The following is a 10,789-nucleotide window of genomic DNA, read 5'->3' as shown; positions in this document are numbered from 1 at the left end:
AAGCCACATACTAATAGCCAAGACAATGGGGAAAAGGCCTCAAAGGCATTGCAAAGACCTTTGTGGCAGCACCTCCCATCACAGGCCTGGAGGCCTAGGAGGGAAGAATGGTTTTTGGGGTCAGGCCCAGGGCCCTTCTGCCCTGTACAACCTCCGGACACTGCTTTCTGTGTCCCAGCTGCTCTAGCTCCAGCCATGGCTAAAGAGCCCCAGATATGTTTCAGGCCACTGCTCTGTATGTTGGAAGCCATATGCTTTGGTGGCTCCCATGTATTAGGCCTGTGAGTATGCAGAGGGCAAGAGTTGAAGTTTGGTAGCCTCTGCCTATATTTCAGAGGATGCATGAAAATGCCTGGATGTCCAGGCAGAAGTCTGCTGTAGGGGAGGAGCCCTCATAAAGAACCTCTGCTAGGGCAACGTGGAGGGAAATGTGGGTTTGGAGCCCCCACAAAGAATTTCCATTGTGCCACTACCTATTAGATCTGAGAGAAGAGGGCCAGTGTCCTCCAGACCCCAGAATGATGGATTCAGTGACAGCTTCCACCATGCACCTGGAAATGCCACAGGCACTCAGTACCAGACCATGAAAGCAGCTGAGGGGGTTATACCATGCAGAACCACAGGGGCGGAAATGCCCAAGGCCTTACGAGTTTACCCGTTGCCTCAGTGTATCCTGGATGTGAGACATGGAGTTAAGGGAGATTATTTTGGAGCTTTAAGATTTAATGACTGCCCTGCTGATTTTGCACTTGTATGGAGCCTATAGCCCCTTTGTTTTGGCTGATTTCTCCCTTTTGGAACGGGAGTACAATGCCTATACTCTTATTGTATTTTGGAAATAACTAACTTGTTTTTGACTTTACAACCTCATAGGCAGAAGGGACTTGCCTTGTCTCAGATGAGACTTTGGACTGTGAACTTATGAGTTAATGCTGAAATAAGTTAAGACTCAGGACTATTGAGAAGGGATGATTGTACTTTGCAATGTGAGAATGTGAGACGGACAAGAGATTTGGAAGGGGCCAGGGCAGAATGATATGGTTTGGATTTATGTCCCCACCCAAATCTCATGTCGAACTGTAGTCCATAATGCTGGAGAAAGGGCCTTGTTGTAGGTGATTAGATCATGGGGGCGGACATCCCCCTTGCTGTTCTAGTGCCAGTGAGTGAGTTCTCACAAGATCTAGTTATTTAAAAGTGTGTGCCACCTCCCTCCTTTTTTCCTCTTTCTCTGACCAGGTAAGATGTGCTTGCTTCCCCTTCACCTTCCACCATGATTGTAAGCTTCCTGAGGCCTCCCCAGCCATGCTTCCTGTACAGCCTGCAGAACTATGAGTAAATTAAACCCCATTTCTTAATAAATTACCCTGTCTCAGGTAGTCCTTTATGGCAATATGAAAATAAACTAATACAATTAGTAATACATAGCTATACATTTTGTTTAAAATTGTTTCCTACACAGCTGGTGAATTCCACAGGAGCAGTGACTGTGCACATTTGTCCTCACCTCAGTGAACTCCAGAGCCTAGAATGGTGTAGGGCTCACAGTGTACTCAGTAACATTCCATGAAAAAAACTTCACCTCTTTGGAAATGTTTATTATATAGAATCTTAAGGTGTTAAAGCCAACAAAAGAATGTTAGTGACTGTCGTCTTCAATTTCTTGTTCAAGATCAAGAAATTCAATTCAAAGAGTGAATTAACTTACCTAAGATTACATAACATCAGCAGCAGAGAGTAAGCTTCAGGCGGTCCATTTCTATCCATTCTATTTTGTTCCCTTCTGTGTCCCCAGGACTTGGATACTTCCTGGCACATAGCACCATGTTGAGCTATAGCTCCAGGACTACAGTTTGAGATCCACTGGTCATGTAACATTAAGCTTCTTGTACTTAGCTGACACATCATCTACTTATCCCAAGCATTTGTGGCTTGCTTTGCCTCTACCCAGGGATGCCTTTCACATGGCCTTTTCTCAGTGGCAAACATAGCACATACCGTATTAGAATAAAACCTGTTCTGCATGCCAGTCTCCCCCATATGACTACAAGATCCTTGAGGGAAGGCATTCCATTCCTGCTAATAGCACTCTCAGCCTAGCACAGCACCTGGCATGTAACAGGAGCTCCTTGAATGCTTATCTGTGGGAGAACTGAAGGCAACTGTGAACATTCACCGTACATATTCCTTCAAACCTATGTGCCAAAGGTATTGCTTTTCACATCTTGGTCTTTCAAACTCAGCAAATACCAGAGAAGAGTTAAGGACAATTAGAATCATGGGGAATGTTTGCAAGAGGACTTGTTCCATTTTACTATAAGCACACAATGTAACATGTGTGTTCAATAACAGAAGGAGCAATGCAAGAAAGTGCTGGAGGAACAAGGAGGTGTGTGTACAGAGAAGTAGGGAGAATAAGATAAATGTGCATGTTTGCTGGGAAGGAAAATCTACTCTCCAAATGTTTTTGTTGTTCGTTGTGAATGTTGGATACATCAGGTATGGTTTTGAAATGAGTAATATACAATGGTGTAACTGCACAGGGTTAAAATGCAACAGTGGAATCCTGGGAGAAAGGTTGTAGAGTGTCACCTCAGCTGCTGAAATGGGGTTGGGGAGTGCATCACCATTGGGAAACTTCTGGGCAAGGCACCAGGTACAGATCCTGAAGGCGAATATTCTAGATGTTAGGAGTCCTGGCAAGGGCACACAATTTGAAATTGGAGCCCAGTGAAAATCAGACCTTTGTTACTTTCTGACCAGAGCAAGGTACTTAACCTGTTTGAGCTTTCATTCCTTCATCTGTAAAACAGAGTTAAAGTCCTGGCTGCTCTGAGTATTGGATATCAAGCCCTCAGCACAAGGCAAGGCATATGGTAGCTGATCAATAAACATTGGCTTTTGTTATTTCACAAGCAACTCCATAACACTGCATATAATGCATGTGTTCAATGGATTATCTTAATATTTTCAATTAAGAAAGCAGAGAGACCTTGATCAAATGATCAAAACACAATTCCACCTTAACATGACAGGAACAATGACACCAGTGTTCAAGGAAAGCTCTGGCACATTTATTTGGAATTTGTCACTAATTTGTCAATATGGAGTGAAAACTGTCACTCAAAATAAATTCAAAGTTGAAGTAGTAATTGAAAATGGTAATGTTATTGTTATTGTTATTAATAGCTCTCCTTAAATGAGGCACAGTTATATGCTGGCAAATGTGCTAAGAGCTGTATAACCATCATTCCCATTTAACCCCCACCTCCGCAAAGATTATGAGGGATTACTCTTATTAAGAAGTAGAGTCTTTGAAGTAGATACTGTGATTTTTCTGTGCAGCAGGTACTACAAGAATCCCTATTTTGCAGATGAGGAAACTGAGGCTTGGAAACAGGCAGCTCAGAGATGAGCCTAGAGATAAACACACATGGAAAAAGCAACTTGCCAAGGTCACATGGCAAAAAGCTGGCTGGGCAGGGACTTAAACCCAGGTCAGCGTGACTCAAAACGTCCTGCCTTGCCCCACAACCCAAGATGGCTTTGCATGTATGTAATATGGAACGATCCCATCACAGCTAATAAAATCATGACCCCTAGTTTCTTAAATCCCTAAGCATGGCTTATTTTACAGATCAGCTTAAGAAACATTTAATGGGAATGGTACTATGTGCAAAGTTCTGTGTTAGCCACAGTGGGGAATTTAATAAATGGGCGAGTCTTGATTTTGTCTTCAAAGCAATTTACAAATAATGCAGGGTATAAAAAGAATTCAAACTGGGTACAAAGTTAGGATCAGACAAGGCCTGAAGTGCTGAGTAAGAATTCAGCAACTTTTATCTTCCAAATGGAAACTGTTTTTCTAGCGTGGGCTTCTTTTAACTCCTGTCTGAGTGGCACAGTTAAAGACAGACTTTTACTGAAGTCTGGGCAGACAGGCTGGATGGACTGCTTTTAGATCCACAAACTCCCTCATGTCTAGCCCATCAATCCAGGATGTTGTTTCTTCCCAAGATATCTCAGACACAGCTCTCTTGGCAACTAAGTTGCATATCTAAGTTGAAACCATAGGTTCAACTCTGCAGATATCTTCTTGGTAGGCTGGCTTCTCACCTTTTCCCCTCTCTGTCTTTGAAAAATGTCAGCCTCTCATCTTAGCTGGTAAGAGAGTCCTTACAAAGCTCTCTTCTCACACTTCTGTGCTTACTAACTCAGGGTTTTCTGATTTCAGTGCCTCCTGGGCTAAGGCTGACTGGCTAGAAGTGAGGGTGGCTGGACTAATTTGCAAAGTTGGATCAGCTGGTGAGAGCTGTTCTTTGCAATGCATTTTTACCATGCCTGCTGTGTATCTGAGGAGTGAATGCACTGACTTTATGGTGTTGTGATTGTTAGTTTTAGAAATTAGTCTGTGATTGACTTTTTGGGGGTTGACATTTTTTTTTTTTTAATTTTTAAATGGAGTCTCGTTCCCCAGGCTGGAGTGCAGTGGCAAGATCTCGGCTCACTGCAACTTCTGCCTCCTGGGTTCAAGCGATTCTCATGCTCACCCTCCCTAGTATCTGGGATTTCAGATGTGCATCACCATGCCCAGCTCATTTTTGTGTTTTGAGTAGAAAAGGGGTTTCACCATGTTGGCCAGGCTAGTCTTGAACTCCTGAACTCAAGTGATTCACCCACCTCAGTCTCCCAAAGTTCTGGTATTACAGGTGTGAGCCACCATGCCTGGCCCTTTCTTTCACTCAAACACTGGTTTCCATTAGAAATGAAGTGAAAACTTCATTTGAGTGAAATGAATGAAGGCCATGTCCCCAGTGGCCTTGATATAAATACATACAGGCTACAGCAGCTCATTTTTAGCCCAGCAGTGGTGGTTTATGAACATAGAAAAGTGTGAAGTACAGGAAGCAAACCTATACAGATAAGAAATATGAATGGAACATTTCACTGTTCTTGAGGGGACCAGGACAATATCAAGAGAAGAGAGTAATAAATAGTTCTGGACTGCCTGTGGGTGTCAGGAAAACATAGATGGGAGCATGATGGTGAAAGGGAAATAGACCCACATGGACTTAAGGGGGAGGTTGTAATGCTTGGGAGGAGAAAAAAAATGCTTGGGAAGCTGGAGACAACTTCCTGTGTCATCATTGTGCTTAGGTCTAGGAACACTAGAGTCGTGACAATGACCACCCATAATAACAGTCATAATGAAAGTAGTTGTTATTTATTGAATGCTGTTTTTCTTGTGCCAAAAATTGCACTAGGTGCCATCCAAACATTTTCTTTATTCTTCATAACTACCCTGCAATAGACATATAAATTATATTCTCACACAGAAACTGAGGCACAGAGAGGTAATATGAGTAAATTGTGCATGGTCAGATTCTTAAATGGCAGAGCAAAAACTCAAACCCAAGTCTCTCTGACCTCTGTAAGGCCAGCTGCCTCACTGGGAGTTAAATGGACACACTTATCTCTCCCTGTGCTGGCCTCTCCATGCTGACACACTTATCTCTCCCCATGCCTGCCTCTCTATGCTGGCTCCCCACACCCACTCCTATCTGGTCTCTCTATGCAGGCTCTACACACCCACTCCTGCATTCCTCACTCGACCCCTTCAAAATTTAAAAAGCCCGCCAAAGATTTGTCCAATGGCAGCTTAACATTGACCTCCCCAGCCAGTCAACCAACCAGTAGTCCTGCCTGGCAACCAATGGCAGCTCGCCCCATCAGCACCTTGACTTCCCCTCACCAATGAAACTGTCTGCTCTTTGTTTCCCTAATAGTCAATCAACCCTCCTCATCAATGAAACTGTCTGCTCTTTGTTTCCCTAAAGACCAATCAATTACCTCCACTCCCTATAAAACCCTACACCCTGAGAAGCCCAGTGCGACTTCTCTGGCCCCTTCCCGGACCACAGAACCTCGCCCAGGAGCTGAATAAATTGGATTCTCATTTTCTCACATTGGCCTCAGTTTCCTCATTTTAACTCGGCAATATACCTTACAACCTCAAAGTGCTCAAAAATGCCTCTCCCCTATGCCTCACACAACACCTTCCAAGGCGGTAAGATGACTTGGGGAGGGGGAGAGACCCTGCAGCACCTACTGCTCCTTGGTAGTGAGGGCAGGAACCATGCCCCTTCCAAACCCTAGTCACGACCCATCAGACAGAGCCTGGAATTTGGAAGAAACTCTCAGAGTCTTCTAGTCGATTGAGTTCATTCTTGGAGACACAAGAGAGACAAAGGATTCAGGTTTCCAGACGGCTGGTCCCAAGTTTTTCTACTTCTCTATAATTAATTTTTATCAATCATAGAGTTGGACCTTGGAACTCAGTTCTGTCTGAAATAAACTCCTTACTCTTTCCAAGTTACTGTGTTGGGTAGACACTGTTATTTGCCTTCCCAGGATGCCTCCATCCTTTGTCCTTGATAACATGATCCAGTTTTGCTCAGGGCAGCAGAGTTCCAGGTGATGCAATACAGCCAACCCTGGCAATCCTGATGCTGGGCTTCCAAGCCTTCCTTGCAGATGGAGGGGCTGTGTGAGGCAGTCAGAACTCTGCTGGGGAAAAATTTTGGGAAATACTTTATTTTCCCTATAAAGAGAGACAGATGTGGCTGACATCCATCCCTTTTCCTAGTTCCCTTTATCTTGCCTTAAATGTTGACATATGGCTGGGTCTAAAGAAGCTGTCTTGGAACAATGAGAAAAAGCCAAGGGAATGGGAGAGATACATGCCTCAATACGATGGAACTGCTGAACCAATACCAGAAACCTCCTAATTCTTACATCAGAAAAGTATGCTACGGTAAGTCAGAGTTTCTTACTTGCAACCAAACACATTCTCACACACTAAGCTCTATTCTGCCACTGAAGTCCCTCCTCCTGGTTCTCAAATATGTATCTGGTGAATGGTGATCAGATATGTCATCTTTTGACCCCCAGCAAAAAGGGGAATTATTGCTCCGACTCACAAACAATAAGGAGATAAAGATCTTGTCATTTTGTCCCAAAAAGATGCCTTCCTGGAGAAGTGATTGTTTATTTAAAGGAAGCTCAGGTTTTCTTCTTGCCAAACGTAAGGATACACCATGCACCCACTTTACCATGGCATTCTCCTTTTTCTTTAGTCCCAGATAAAATGTGCTTCAGTGCAACTAAGGAAACTCAAGTTTTCAGAAGCAGAAGAAATTGGATGGCACACAGAGGCGTGTCTGTGCGCAGCTCTCTTTGCATGCAGCTCTTCTGCCCTGTCGCTGCGTGAGGAGCAGCAAAGGCTCCTCTTCTGCCTTTACTTCCTCTGTGCTCTGTGGTTCTAAACTCTAAGAGGGCTAGGAAATCTCACTTTCCTCCCCAACCCTCACACTGAGGGCAGTGCTTTCACAGAAGAAAAACACTCCTCGTCAATTGTGCATTCTTGAAAAGGACATTTTCTTTCCTAATTAAAATATGTGGATTTGGGAACAGTTTGGGGGCCATCTGATTCAATCTTTAATTTTAAACAAACGAAAATTCAAAGTGGACTACCTGTTTTTGAGAAAAACGCTGTGAAGAGAGAGATATCACATTCATCTTTGGCAGAATTTGATCAAACTTGTGTCAAGTGAGGCGACATTGACCTATTTCTGCAATTAAAAATGGAAAATAGACAAAAGAAAGAGTAAAAAAGAAAACCCCTCAGATTACCTCTTGTTCTCAAAATAATATTTAATGAATTTGCAAATCATTACTAATTCCCCCATCTTTCTTTGTTTTCCAGGATGAAATGAGTCCAAGTGAGAAGCTTATCAGACTCTTCCAATTTTCCAACTTTTCACTTTCATCTTTCAGAGTTAGTCCAGGTTCTATTGTAAAATTGGGATGTGTAGGCCACATGGCCCTTCAGAGGTACTCTGGTCACACACCAAGTCCTTTTCAAGGTCCTTCTCTCCTGCCATGTGGCTCTCATCCTTCCTTCCTCCCAGAACACACCCGGACTCACATCTTCTTTGGTTTTTGGCATCCAGCTCCCCCTGCACCTGATGGAGATAGTATATGCCTCCCTGAAAGTCTCCACATGCTCCCCGTGGGCAGTCACACACTCTACTTAGCCTTCAACTAGGTTTGGCTATTTTTCTCAAATGCTTTTCTTTGCTATTCTGCTCACTACCGCCAGTAGACCCAGATTTTTTTTTTAAATGTAGCAATCCAAGTAGACATGGGTCTGAACCTCAAGAGGATATAAATATAGTGGTTTCTTGCCTTTTTTCTGTTTTTATTTTATGTGTGAGAAAATGCATTTTTCTTCTCAGTCAGAGACCACTCTGGCCTGGCCCACGTGCCCCCATCCATCAGGCTTGATATAGTCAGGGTGGAAGGAAGAGAGTCTAAAAGTAGGGCTCATTTCAGAAATAAGTGCAGGGTGAGCCAGTGTTATCGACAGAAACTCTCTTTCTCATAATTGGTCTGCTGATAAACTCAGAGACTTGGAAGGCTTCAGGCTTTGAAGAGGAGCCACCAGGTAGGGCTGAGTCCAGGCCTAGCCCAGCCAGCCGTTGCTCTCTGAGTGATGGCGTGACACTACTGTCCTTTGTCAGCACTATTGTTTCTGTCATCCCTGGAGACCAAAGCAAGTGCAAAAGCTAAAAACAACCATGCACTCGAGAGCAAATGGATTCACTCTCAAGCTTCATAAGGGGATTCTTCCTCACAATGTGGACTAATTCCTTTGCATCTCATAGCACAAGAGGAGAGTCCACAGCCTCCCTGTCTCTGAAGACTATGATCTATTTTTAAAATTTTATATGGCCCCAAATCTGGCTTTTCCCTGTGGGTTCTGTGCTTGCTTCTCTTTATTTACTTTTTCCCCAAATATAAAACCTACACTGCACGATGATAAAGACCACTGCATAGATGCATGCTTTTTATTTTCTCTGCCTTTTTACCTTTCCTAGTGCTACTTTATGACAGTATCCATGAGGATTTCCACACTCTTATTAATATTTAACATTTATTGTTAGTCTCTGGAGCCACCACAGGGACATATATTATCTCTTTGCAAGATTTAATGTCACCCTTAGTGATTCATATTCTCAGTGGTATGCTTTCTACTTAGAAAAAAAAACCCTTCTTCATCTCCAAATTAAAGCATTCTGTGCTCAGCTGAAGTTCTAGCACTTGGGCAGAGGAGTGAGTAATAGACAATGAGGGATACTTTGTCGATTATATTTTGTCAACCAGGGATCAGAAGTTTTTCACAAAACTTCTGGAATTATTTAGCTCATGTCCTGTGTTTATATTTATATGAATTGCCTTAAAATATAGACTTCAATTAAATCAAAAACATAGGAAAGTCAGACATTTAACTTTGCACAGTCTTGTAAGCAAAGTTTAGTCTGCAAGCAAACATTATAAACTTAATATCATGGGACTGATTTACTCATCAATGGGAAGAAGTTTTTGAATATTTTAGCAGTGTCCTTCCACATACTAATAATTAGTGTACTAATTGAAAATGATTCTTATATATTCAAAAATACGATCAGCAGAACTCATTTAGAAATACTTTGTTGGCTTACTTTGACCAATTGGAACTCCCGATTCCAATTGACAGACACCCAATTTATTTAAAAGAAATATTCTCCAGTGCTGACTGTATAGTTTTTCAAATTAGTCATTCACCTGACTAGCGCTTTTGACATCAACCTTACAATAAGAATTCAAATTTTCCCTCTAGCATATGCAGCTCAGAACATCTAGGTTTTGATGGCAGACAGGCCTCATTTAATATTGGTTCCTCATTTCCTTCCTGTGTGATGTATAGAACAAGCATTTAACCTCTTAAAAAATATTAATTTGGCTGGGTATAGTGGCTTATGCCTATCATCCCAATGCTTTGGGAGTCTGAGGCAGAAGGATCACTTGAGGCCAGGAATTTGAGACCAGACTGGGCAACATAGCAAGACCTGGTCTATACCTGCAGTCCCATCTACTTGGGAGACTGAGGCAGGAGAATTGCTTGAGCCCAGGACTTTGAGGCTGTAGTGAACTATGATCATGCCATTGCACTCCAGCCTGGTGACAGAGCCAGACACTGTCCCTAAAATAATAATTAGCAGAATATCAAGAATAACAACTGCGCTTATTGAGGTATAACTATGTTTTAGTAACTTTCCTTGGGGCATCTGCTGGTCATTTCTGATGTACAGGAAAGTCCATGCGTAACTTGAATCAGGTATCCCTGGCCATGTATCTTAGCTCTATACAAAGTCACATTAAGTCACAGCAAAATGTTAGCTGCAGTTTCCCCCATCGCATGGAGACCAGATGCAAAGCTTGGTGAGTTTAATAAAAGATTGGTGCATCCCTGGTGATCCAAGGTTAAGTGTTTTACTGCTTCATATAGGGATGTAATAATTACTACCTTTCAAGAAACATTGTATCTTTCTGCAGATAATTCTAAGCAGGAAGCGTATGTCACCTCCAGATATTCAACCTATGATTCAAGTTTCTCTGTAATGTCTTTCTTTGTATTTACTGAATGCCTTGCTTCAATGTAGTTCAACTGGTGGTTGCATTTGCTCCTCCCTTTAGAGAACCTTAAGTTAAATGCTTCTAACCCAAAGAATTAGCCAGAAAGATCTAGTCTGCAATGTGAACAATATGGTAGGAAACATAAGAGAACATTCTATCTTCCTGGATATTCTCTTTGTTTTAATAACTAATGCTTATTAAGTGTCTACTAACATTATTATTCCCACTTTATAGATGAAGAAACTGAAGCCTCCAAGAGGTTGAATGACTT

Source organism: Aotus nancymaae, unplaced genomic scaffold (assembly GCF_030222135.1).
Source record: "Aotus nancymaae isolate 86718 unplaced genomic scaffold, 86718_ANA_hifiasm-v0.15.2.pri h1tg000032l_0, whole genome shotgun sequence".
Lineage (NCBI taxonomy): Eukaryota > Metazoa > Chordata > Mammalia > Primates > Aotidae > Aotus > Aotus nancymaae.
This window is presented reverse-complemented; position numbering follows the sequence as displayed.